The following is an 11,917-nucleotide window of genomic DNA, read 5'->3' as shown; positions in this document are numbered from 1 at the left end:
TCTACCACCACTAGTGGTAGTGGTGTTTAATAGTGTTTACCATGTGTGCTAAGTCACTTCGGTCACGTCTGACTCTTTATGACCCTATGGACCTTAGCCTGCCAGGCTCCTCTGTCCATGTGATTCGCCAGGCAAGAATACTGGAGTGGACTGCTATCCGCTCCTCGAGGGGATCTTCCTTATCCAGGGATCAAATCCACATCTCCTGCAGCTCCTGCCTTGCAGGGCACATTCTTTGTCACTGAGCCACCGGGGAAGCCATCATTTACCATGTACCAGGTAGCCAGTGGGAGAAAGAAATGGCAACCCACTCCAGCATCCTTGCCTGGAGAATCCGGTGGACAGAGGAGCCTGGTGGGCTGCCGTCTATGGGGTCACACAGAGTTGGACACGACTGAAGTGATTTAGCAGCAGCAGCAGGTATCCAAATCTCTAATTTTGCAGGTATTACGGAACTGGATTCTTATACCAAATGTATAAAGTTAGTTATTACCATTTTACAGATAGAGCACTGAGGTGTAGCAGTTAAGGGTAGGACAAGTAAACAGAAGAGATTCAAAGCCAAGCAGTCTGATTCCAGACTTTACGTGTTCTGCCACAATGTCAAACAGCCTTTCAATATGACTGGATCTTTTTCAACAGGGAAAACAAAATGCTCACTCCAAAGACTCTGGCTCTTTAAGGCTGTCATTTGGGAAGTATGTACTCCTTGCCTAGTTATGCTGGTAAGACTTGAATATTTCTGGAATGGATCCTTTGGAATTACCTTTATAGCCTGCAGCTCATTCTTTGAATAACTCCTGTGGAAGCAAATCTCGCTTTGAAGGAGGATTTTATTTTGGACACAACCAAAGTCCTTTGCAGCCAAGTACAATGACTAAGGTGGGTGTCTAAGCTGGGTGATGCCATTTTTGGTCAAAAGTGAAACATGGCTGGGAGGCAACAAGATAGGTTGCTTCTCTGAATTCTCTGTGATGACTGTTCCAAACAGGAACTCTAATCCTTGGAGCAGTGGATGCTCTGGGCTCCTGATTTGAAGTCTGGTGATTAGACTTCAGGGTGAGGGGTGTCTGTGTCAGTTTAGATATGCAAGTTTTGGCATGTGTGTGTGTGTGTGTATGTGTATACTCAGTCACTCAGTTGTATCTGACTCCTTGCAACTCCATGGACTGTAGCCTGGCAGGTTTCTCTGTCCATGGGATTTTCTAAGTAAGAACACTGGAGTAGGTTGCCATTTCCTCCTCCAGGGGATTTTCCTGACCCAGGGATTGAGCTGGAGTCGTCAACATCTCCGGCATTGCAGGAAGATTCTTTACTGCTGAGCCACACGGGTTTTGGCATATGTATCTTCAAAGGTCACATTACTTGCCTCTGTAACTTTTATTTATTTATTTATTTTTAATTTATATTATTCAATAATTTCTCTAGGTAACTTTTTAGCAAGTTAAGTTGACCTATCTAGTTGAGTGAATTGGGATAAAGCTACAAGGCAAGAAGTAGCTTTCGTGGTCTCCCACACACAGTTTTTATTCTTTAATCCACTCTGGAATCCACTCCATCTAATCCAAGTGGTGGTATTATGTATGCATGCTACTTGCTGTTATGAGAAGCTCGAACAGAAGAGATCACGTGAATCAGCCACTCTGGTTATTGCTTCCCTGGTGGATCAGATGGTAAAAAATCTGCCTGAAGTGCAGGAGACCTAGGTTCTATCCCTGGGTCAGGAAGATCCCCTGGAGAAGGGAATGGCAAGCCACTTCAGTATTCTTGCCTGGAGAATTCCATGGACAGAGGAGTCTGGCTGGCTACAGTCCATGGGGTTGCAATGAGTTGGATGCAAATGAGCGACTAACACACACACACACATATTTCTTCTCCAGTATCTGGAGCATATTGGCAATTTTATGAATTCTCCACCCAAGTTAAAATCCCAACCCTCAATGTGATGAAGCCTTCGAGAAGTACTTAGGACATGAAGGTAGAGCCCTCAGTAGGGGATTAGTGTCCTTATAAAAGGGATCTCCATGTACGCACTGTTATATTTAAAATGGATACCTAACAAGGACCTATTGTATAGCACAGGGAATTCTACTCAATGTTATGTGGCAGCCTGGATGGGAGGGGAGTTTGGGAGAGAATGGATACATGTATATGTATGGCTGAGTCCCTTTGCTGTCCACCTGAGACTATCATAACACTGTCAATTGTCTATACTCCATATAAAATAAAAAGGTTTTTAAAAAAGGGATCCTAGAGTGTATTCTTGCCCTATTGCTGCCCAACCAATATAATATTGTAAAATAATTTGCCTCCAATAAAAAATAAATTAATTACAAAAAAATAAAAAATAAAAAAATAAAAAGCAAAAAAAAATACAACAGGAAGTTGGCAGTCTGCAACCCAGAAGAGAGCCCTCACAGAATCCACTGGTACTGGAGCTCTGATCTCAGATGTCCAGCTTTCAGAACTGGAAGAAATAAACGTGTGTTCTTTATAAGCCATGCAGTCTGTGCATTTTGTCAGAGCCGCCCAAACTAAGACAACATCCCCTACCTGTTTCCATCCCATTCAATCTCAAGTGTCATGTCTATTTCTCCATTCCTTCTCCGAACTCGTCCTTGACACTTTGACCTGCAGTAACCTCTCTCTTCTGTATTTCTCAACCCAGATCATGCACACAATTCACTGGACTCCCTTGCTTGTATTGTTAATTAACTTTTCATGTGTAAACATTTTATTTCTCCAGCTATATGGTCAGACCGCAGGGAAGGTTGTCTTTTTTCCTATCCTTCCTTTCTCCCTCCTGCCCTTTCTTCCATCCTTTTATCTTTTCTTTCTTTCTCTTTTTCTCTTTCTGTGGTGTGGTGCCTTCTCAGCCTCAAAGGCAAAAAAAGGGCTCAGGGACACTTACTGACCCTTTCTCTTTTTGGTCACTTGGGGTCTTGTTTGCTGTGGTGCGGGCTTTAGTTGTGGGTGTTTCTCTAGTTTCTCTTTATTGCGGTTCTCGGGCTTCTCGCTGTACAGCTTCTCTGGTTGCTCTAGGGCAAAGGGCTCAGTAGTTGCTCAGGGGCTTAGCTGTTCCGCAGCCTGTGGGATCTTCCCTGACCAGGGATCAGCCTCGTGTCCCCTGCATTGGCAGGCAGATTCCTATCCACTGTACCACCAGAGAAGTCCACGTACTTACTGATCCTTACCTGGATTTGTTGTATCAGCAGAACAATGATCAAATCATCCACCTGGCAGACTTATCGTCTTTATTATAATTTTCTTAAGTAAATACTGGTCTTTTTTTTGTTTTTGTTTTTTGAGCAAATCCTTCTGATAGGGTATGTAATCATATTTCAGGAAAAGACAGTCCGAGGTAAACATTTTTATTATTGGTTCAAAGTGATCAAGGCCTAATGCATTGCCAAGAATCAACTCTATATTCTCAGTGATGATTTTCTTAAAGATATGTTGTTAAAGTTCAACGGCTCCTTCTTGCTCCGTAAAACTTTTGGAGTTGACATTTTGATTCTTCAGCAGTCTGTCAAAATATTGCTTAAAAGTAAACATTTGTTTAAACAGTATTACTTTCCCTTCTCCTTTGGGTTCTGAATATGAATAAGTGTAATATCCAGCAACCTGAAGACAGACTATGTCATTATTAATGCTCTGCAATTAACAAGCTTTCACATTTTTGATGAAAGAATTAATGGTATGGTATTTTTCTCCCCTAAACTCCCACAGTAGTGGATGGCAAAATGCCTCATAGAAATTCCCTAATACTGGACTCTCAACGTTGTCTTTCTTTCCTTTTGTAAGCTTGCTTCTTTTGACTTCTCCCAGTCATGCTAAGAAATGAATATTACTGTGTTACACTGTGCCTGTAATTTTTAGTGTAGCCCATGGTGAGATTTTTAGTCTGTTTACAACTATATGGGATCAAAAGCTTTTCTAGGTGTTCAGCTCTGCTTACAGTTTAATCTTTTAAATGTTTCACAAGAACATGGTTGTTAAAAAAAAATACAATGCTATTATGACTTTTGGTAGAAAAGTCAATGGCTTTTGTCTTAGGAAAAAGAAAGCATAGACCAAAAATAAACAGAATATTTCTTTAGCAGTCTTACATGCTTATATCTTAAATACAGAGCTCCAACCTAAAGTTAGGCTGAAAGTCTATACAAAGGAATTCTGTTACGACTATTGCCTTCTTATAGGATGTTAGCGATCCAGACTATTAGCATATTAATGCTAGTGTAAGAGCATTTTAATTAGGAAAGCACAAGATCTAACTAAAATCCAGCTGCTAAAAGAAACTGTCCTAGTGTCATGGAGAACGTTCCAGAATATCTTGTACTTTGGTTATTAGATATCACTTCTGTGGATCTTTAGGAGCAAAAGGCCCTGCCCGAGACTTGGAGATCTAGCTTTTGAGATTGTGTGTCTGTATTATTTGAGATGAAGGCCTCCAGCCAACTTCCACTTATTCAGGGTTTGTTTATCCAGCAGATGGTGTATGCCCCTTTCCCCTCAAGGATCCTTTGGAATGAATCCTATTGTTATCGTTACCCCTGGCAAGCTCTGAGAAGACAGGAGATGAAAACTAAGCCTGATGAGTCTACTCTTGTTAACAACCCTGGTGAAAATTTTGAAGGTTAAAGGTTCTGGAACATTCTGAACTGAGTCAACCCACTTAATGGAAGTGAGAAACCATAAGACTATAAGAAATGCCCTTGCTGCAGGCAGCTGCTCAGCTCCTGTGTTCTTTGGTCCACTTCTCTGCTTTCAAGCAAGATGTAGTGGGGACCTGATAAATTCTTAGCTCTCTTTGAAGGAGAAAAAAGGAGACATACTGTACTTGGCCAGTCTAATACATCTGGTGAAGAGCTTCAGCTAGAAATCAGAAATCTTTGATCCTTGGTTATTGATCTAATCCCTCATCTGCAACTTCAAGGTTGCCAAATGTGGCCTCTGTCTGGGCCCAGCACCATATTCCTGCTTCACCAATGATCCTGCCTCAGTCTGAGGAACTGAGAATCCCTCCAAGTGTCTTCATATTAATTCTTTTCTTTTCACTCAGTTTTTCTATCAAATATGCTATGTATGTGTAAGTATACTTTACATGCTTTACATATGTATATACACATCATATATTGTAAATCCCTTGGGATGTACTTCATTAGCCATAGTATTTTTAATCCTTAATATTGAGTTCTGAATATCTGCAAACAAAAGTGACTTTCCATTTTCCTTCTCTTTGATTAGTTGTCTTCATCTTGGTTGCAAAATAGAAGTTCTAGGAATCTATACCATAAAGTTGCAAAATTTATACAGGTTATCATAATGTTTAAATCAAGGTCTTTTAAGAAAAAGTGATAAGTTCACAGCCTATTATAACAGAAAACTCATTTAATAGCCCTGTTTTATAGTGCTGCATATAAAAAAATCTGTGTTTCTCCCTCTTCCCCTCTTCACTCCTTCCCTGTTTTTTCTTTCCTTCCCTCCTTCTTTCTAATGCACGATTTCCTCTTACATTCTGTATCAAGCTGCTTCAGAGTGCTTCTCTGTTTTTGAGCATGATTACGTTTATTCTGTCCTGCCTCCAAACAAGTGGAAAAGTAGAAAAGGACATTAACGTATGTTATATCTTAAACTATTTCAAATACTAACTTGATTTGTAAGTTGGACCGAAAAAATACAACTTCTCTTAAATTTTCTGGTTATGTTTTAATTTATACAAAAGAGAGAACAAAGTATAATGAATCTTTATCCATCACTCAGCTTTAATGATTATCATAATTTTCCTGATCTAGTTTCATCAATCCTTTTCTATTTGCTTGAAAAATTCTAAATTCCAGATGTATCATTTTACTTCAGTACCCAGCTTGACTTTTTGAAACAAGAGGCAATTTCTGAAATATATCCCCAGGTTATGAGGTGATAGTACTTTTTCACTGATGAGTTGTTCAAGGCAATAAATACCACTGCATTAATAAGACATTATTCCATCCTAACATGTTACTAAGTTAGTGCTTATTGGATATTCTTTTCTTCTATTTAAAGGAAAAAGAAAGTCTGCCCCTTTGGCAGTTTCCATTAGTAAAATGGCATGTGTGTGAGCTCTGTTGTATCTGACTGTCTGTGACCCCATGGACTGTGTCAGCCAGACTCCTGTGTCCATGGGATTCTCCAGGCAAGAATCCTGGAGTGGGCTGACATTTCCTCCTCCAGGGAATCTCCCCGAACCAGGGGTGGACCTCGAGTCTGCTGCATTGGCAGGTGGGTTCTTTACTACTGAGCCACCTGGGAACTTAAAAGAATAGCTAAAGCAATTTAAAAAGTCATTTTCATCAAATGACTTCTTTCTGTAGTAAAGAAGAATAACATGGTCACAACTTGGCTTTATTATGTTATGTATTTATCTACCAGGAACATTGTAGCTTATTATTTGGTGAGTCCTCTTGTTTCATAAATAGTATCAGATAACTGAGAATGTCTGTGTGGAGCTTGTGTTCGGTCTTTCCTCAATGCTGACATCCGGCTACTTTTGCACCCTAGGCAGTGATGAATTATGAGAGTTATATCACCTCTCTGTGGATTTTATGCCTAACAGAAATTTATGAGTTTGATTCCCTTGGTTCTCCTCTGGTTGCTAGGTACACACTTTAAAAAAAAAAGTGTCAGTAACTGTAAATTCTTGAAGATTTACTGTTCATTTACCCTCTTCACTGAGAATAGAAACAGAGAGGTAGAAAAATATAAAATGGTAGAAAACTCAGTTTTGAATTTAAAATATGACTTTTGGGTTTTTCTGGTGGCTCAAATGGTAAAGAGTCTGCCTGCAATGTAGGAGACTCTGGTTCAGTCTGTGGATTGGAAAGATCCCCTGGAGAAGGGAATGGCAACCAACTCCAATATTCTTGCCTGGAGAATTCCATGGACAGAGGAGCCTGGTGGGCTACCGTCCAGAGTCAGACACGACTGAATGACTGAGCACACACTCAGGGCTCAATGCACTCCTTCGGTGGCTGCTTTCATATTTATGTAACATTCATATACAAATCTTTGTGAATCTTTTGAATTATTTATTTAGCATCAATTCTTAGGAGTATAAATATCTATCTGCAATAGTTTGACTACTTTTGAGGGCTGTTCATTAAATAAAAGTAACCTTTGCACAGGCATAGTTCTAGACACTGGGAAAATAATATCAAGCAAAACTAATAATAATATCAAGCAAAAAATATCAAAGCTAAAAAGAGTATATAATTTCTGTGAAAAGTGGTAAGACAGGAAAATGCAGAGTGTTTTGAAAGCTAATCTAGCCTGAGGGTTTTAGGAAGGGTTTCCTTGGAAAGGGGCCATTTAGTTTGAGATCTAAAGGAGATTACCACTTTCAAACTGGGTGGCCATTTGAAATCCTGGAATGAAACTGAGGCGGTAGATGGGACCCCCCAGGGTAAAGCAATTAGAGATTTATTCCCTGTGGACTGACGCTCCACGACAAGACGAGCAGGGCAATTAAGGGGGGAGACTGGGCCCTGCCCAGACCACATATTTCTAAGAGTTAGGAGACCTCCCCGGCCACAGGTGTAAAGAAAAGGCCCCTTGGAGGCCAGAGTGGAGTTATGTCAGGGGATGTTCACTATGTATACGTCTTTTCAGTAAAACCCATCTTGGCTAAGAGATGAGTGTGAACACATGGGAGGAACCTGAGATATACCAAATATGAACTGTGAATCAGGCAAATCAAAATGATTGGTCAAAGGAAACTCGGAAGAAATGCCTTATAAAATGAATTCAAACTGCAGCGATGGGGCAGCTCAGCGACTCTCTGTCCCTGAGCCTGCCCATATATCTGTCCACAGGTAATGTACTCTTTGTCCACTGAATGAATATTCCACTTGCTTCACTACTTTTAATCTTTGCAGAGAATCCTTTCTGCAAAGCTGAAGGACCGGGTCCCTTGTCAGTGCTGTGACCCAGCCTCAAACTCTGACTGGGAACCCCAGCCCTGCTCCAAGCCATTGCACGCCGACCTCCTGACCCTCTTCCCCCGACCCTCTTCCCCACCCGGGATCAAACCATTGGCTTTTGGGAAAGCTCTGAAGCAATTTTTTTTTGTCTTTTGTGTGTCATGAAACAACTTTTTTTTTTTTTTCCATATTGTAAAAAGAATTCTTCTGAAACACTGAAATTTGAAGCTTTGGAGCCAACCAAATCAATCCATTTGTATGTGTCTGTCTTGGCCATGTAATACCTTTCACTGTTTCTGTGTTCAGATTTCCTTGCCCACTCAGGGATCAGACAAATATTTCTCTACATCTGCTAACACTTCTTAATGTTTCATTGAAATGTTTTAACTTTTTATATATCTGGCATTTACATTCACGAATGGTCTGAAAGAAGGCTCTAAAATTTTTTTTTCCAAGTAAATTTCTACTTTTGAATTTGAGGCTATGTTTGGAATGATTCTTTTTGCTTACAGATTTATGTTGCCAATTTCATCATATTCTAATGTTTTGTGGCTATGGTTACCAAGGTTTATTTCTGGGCTATCTTTTTCACACATAGATACAGTTGTCAATAATTCTACAGCTACTACTTTTTTAAATTGTTATTTTATGGTACATTTTCAAATCTTCATGAACAGATATCTGACCTCACACTGCTTTTCAGTTGAATTGCTTTTCTTTTTATCTCCACTGAATTTATTTCTCTAGATAAACTTTAGAATTATATTACAAAGTTCCCTGAATTTATGAATGGCTAGTGATTAGAATTTCATCAAATTTACTAATTGTTCTAGGACAAAATAAAAGCACTATGACTTATTGTAAAAAAAAATATCGTATTCTCCTGCTTTATTCAAGTCTTCTTTTATATCTTTGTAAAGTTACACCTAGTTTTTTTGTTACAGTTTTGGTCTGCCTGGACCTAGAGAGAGATTTTAAAGATGAATAGAATAATCCTCATCTGTTGATCATTCTTTGTATTTTTAACAATTTAAGATTGATATGTAGGTGTTCTGGGATCTGTATTTCTTACTGTAGACTCTACCTTTAATATACAAGAAATATTATTTTTTCTTTTGCTTATTGCTTTTCCATCTTAAATACCATTTTGGCTGATTTCATATTCTATTCCTACTTTTTTCGTACTCTTTGTCTGATAAATCTTCGGACTTATTTGAAGAAATGTCATTTTGATTTAGGTAGTTCCTTTTTATCTATCATGTCACTGGATTTTATTTTTAAACACATCCTGAAGATATTTGTCTTTTAATAGGAAAGTTGAAACAACGCCTTGCCATGATAACGCTGTTGGAATTCTGCTACCTTATTTTTTTGCTTTCCATTCTTTTCTTTATCAACTATATTTTACACACATTCTCTTTACATGAAGAAATATTTTTTGGGAGTATTTGTTTTCAAGAAATATCATTCTCCTATATTTACCTGCTCATTGAATTCAAGAATAAAATGATGTCTTTTGATAACTCCTAACATGGACAGGGAGGCCTGGCGTGCTGTAATTCATGGGGTCGCGGAGAGTCGGACACGACTGAGCGACTGAACTGAACTGAACTGAACTGAACATATATTCTATCTTGTTGTTATGATTTTGTCAATATGACATATGGTTTAGACTTAAATTGTTATGAAAATATTTTACATTATATGTCTTCTCTAACTACTATATTTTTGGTTAATTTTGAAACCATATTCTCAAAAAATTGCTTATTTTTATCTCCAAGTTTAACTGGTTTCGATATTTACTAAAATTCTTGTATTTTTGATTTATGTTGGTATTTAAGTAGAGTGTAATATTCATCAGTGTTGCTTGGAACACTCTTTTCCTTGCAAAAGTCAGAAAAAACAAAAAATCCCTGGACTCATTCATGATATATTTTCCCCATTGACATCTATTCTGTTGTTTTTTAGTTGTTAAGTCATGTCAGACTCTTTTGTGATCCCATGGACTGTAGCCCACCAGGCTCCCATCTGTATCCGTCTGCAAATCTCAGAGTCTTGAACTGCACAAGTTGACCTCTTTAACCACCTGCATGGCTGTCACTCTAGATCAGACCATTATTACTGGTCATTGTAATTATTGCAATAGTTTCCTATCTGGCTCCAGTCTGGTCTCCTTGAAGGTTAAAATGTTAAGTCAGACTGTGTTTTTTCCGTGCTCAGTTCCTTCCACTGGCTCTTCGTCTCACTCAGAGCAAAACCCAAACTTCCTTCCAACTTCACCGAACAAGCTCGCTGCCCTCCACTGACCTCTTGTCTTTCCCCTCTCTCCTTAATGCTCCAGCCACTCTGACCTCTTGCTGTCCCGTCTCTGCTCAGTGCTCCAGCCACTCTGACCTCTTGCTGTCCCCTCCAAGAATCTGAACGTACTCTCATCTGTGCAAACACCTGTCTATTGTAAGCTCATCTTTTTGGAGAACCATCTCCCTTTATCCTTGTGGTTTCCTCTCAAATATCTCATTGAAAAAGCCCTCCTGCAATATTCTACATAAAATTGCCCTCAACTTCCTTCCCACCTCAGCAAGTATATGGTTTATAGTTCCTTTTAAGAACAATAGAACATAAAACAATAATAAATCCTAAAGGAAAAAAAATCATGATCGCCCGCAAAATAGACTATACAAACTTAGCCTAAAACAAAGGCAGTATGATTAATAGAAGGGGCTATAAGAAAAGGTTCAGAATTTTGAATTATGGATACAAGAGCAAATTAAATACAGACCTCTAAGGAACTTCCAAGATGGAGACCACACGGAGTCAAGTGGTTTGAGTGGGCATTCTGTATAGCTCTGTATTCCTCCGTGATATGCTGTGTTCCTGAATTAGGATATTTTTTCTTCAGCTGCTCTTAACGGAAGGCACAAAACATTTATGGGTTGGGAAAACTTGTTGCCAAGCCAAAGCATCTTCCACATTTTACTCTTTCCATGATGCCAATGTCCTATGAGCTCATTTCTGTCACAGAAGTTTTCGTATGACAGAATAGGCTATACTGCTATACTGGAGGGACTTTGGGCCAGTTTTCTGGATAGGTCTAGCACTCCCAACCTTCATAGCAATCACTTTTGTTTTTCTTTCTTTTGGAAAACCAATCAGATTCACAGATTGTGTCTGTTGTACTTGTTCCCTAGATCACATGAAGATCTATAATGCCCTCTCCTAGAAGACAAAAAGCAAACGCTGGAAAGAATTTTGCTGATTTTTGTGTGAAAGTTCTGATACAAAAGTTGTGCTGATATGAAATGCTAGAAAAGAGAGTGGCTATTGAATGCATTGAAAATTAGGTGCTTGAACTGGTCGTCAGCATAGTGCCAACTCATCATTTGTACCCACAGCACAAAGTGAAATTGAAAGTTGTTCAGTCATGTCCGACTCTTTGAGACCCCATGGACTATGCAGTCCATGGAATTCTCCAGGCCAGAATACTGGAGTGGCTAGCCTATTCCCATTTCCAGGGGATCTTCCCAACCCAGGAATCAAACTGGGGTCTCCTGCATGGCAGGCGAATTCTTTACCAACTGAGCTATCGGGGAACCCACAACAGACATGAGCACAAGTTTTTCCTCTTTTTAAGCGGGTGACCTATCAAGCCTACAGAACAGTGTGTGTATTTTAAACTAAACTCCTTGCTGTCAAAACAGAGTATTTTAAAGAGCTCAGTTGGTTGATGAAAGGGAAATCTCACTAACAGAGGGCTGAAGAAAGCAATGTGGCAACTTGGGAAGTTAGTTGGCATTATCTTGGATAGAGAATTAAAGACAGCAGTGGAAAATCTTGTGGCTGTTTTTATGACTTTGTCCTGAATTTCATTAGGCAAGATCTGAAAATGACTTTTTTTTTTTAGAATGAGTTACCATTCTAGTTGTATTTATTTGGCTTTATTAATATCAAACAGTTTGTAT

Source organism: Moschus berezovskii, chromosome 1 (genome assembly GCF_049115385.1).
Source record: "Moschus berezovskii isolate FMDL1 chromosome 1, NW_MosBer_1.0, whole genome shotgun sequence".
NCBI lineage: Eukaryota > Metazoa > Chordata > Mammalia > Artiodactyla > Moschidae > Moschus > Moschus berezovskii.
Note: the sequence above shows the minus strand (reverse complement) of the source record.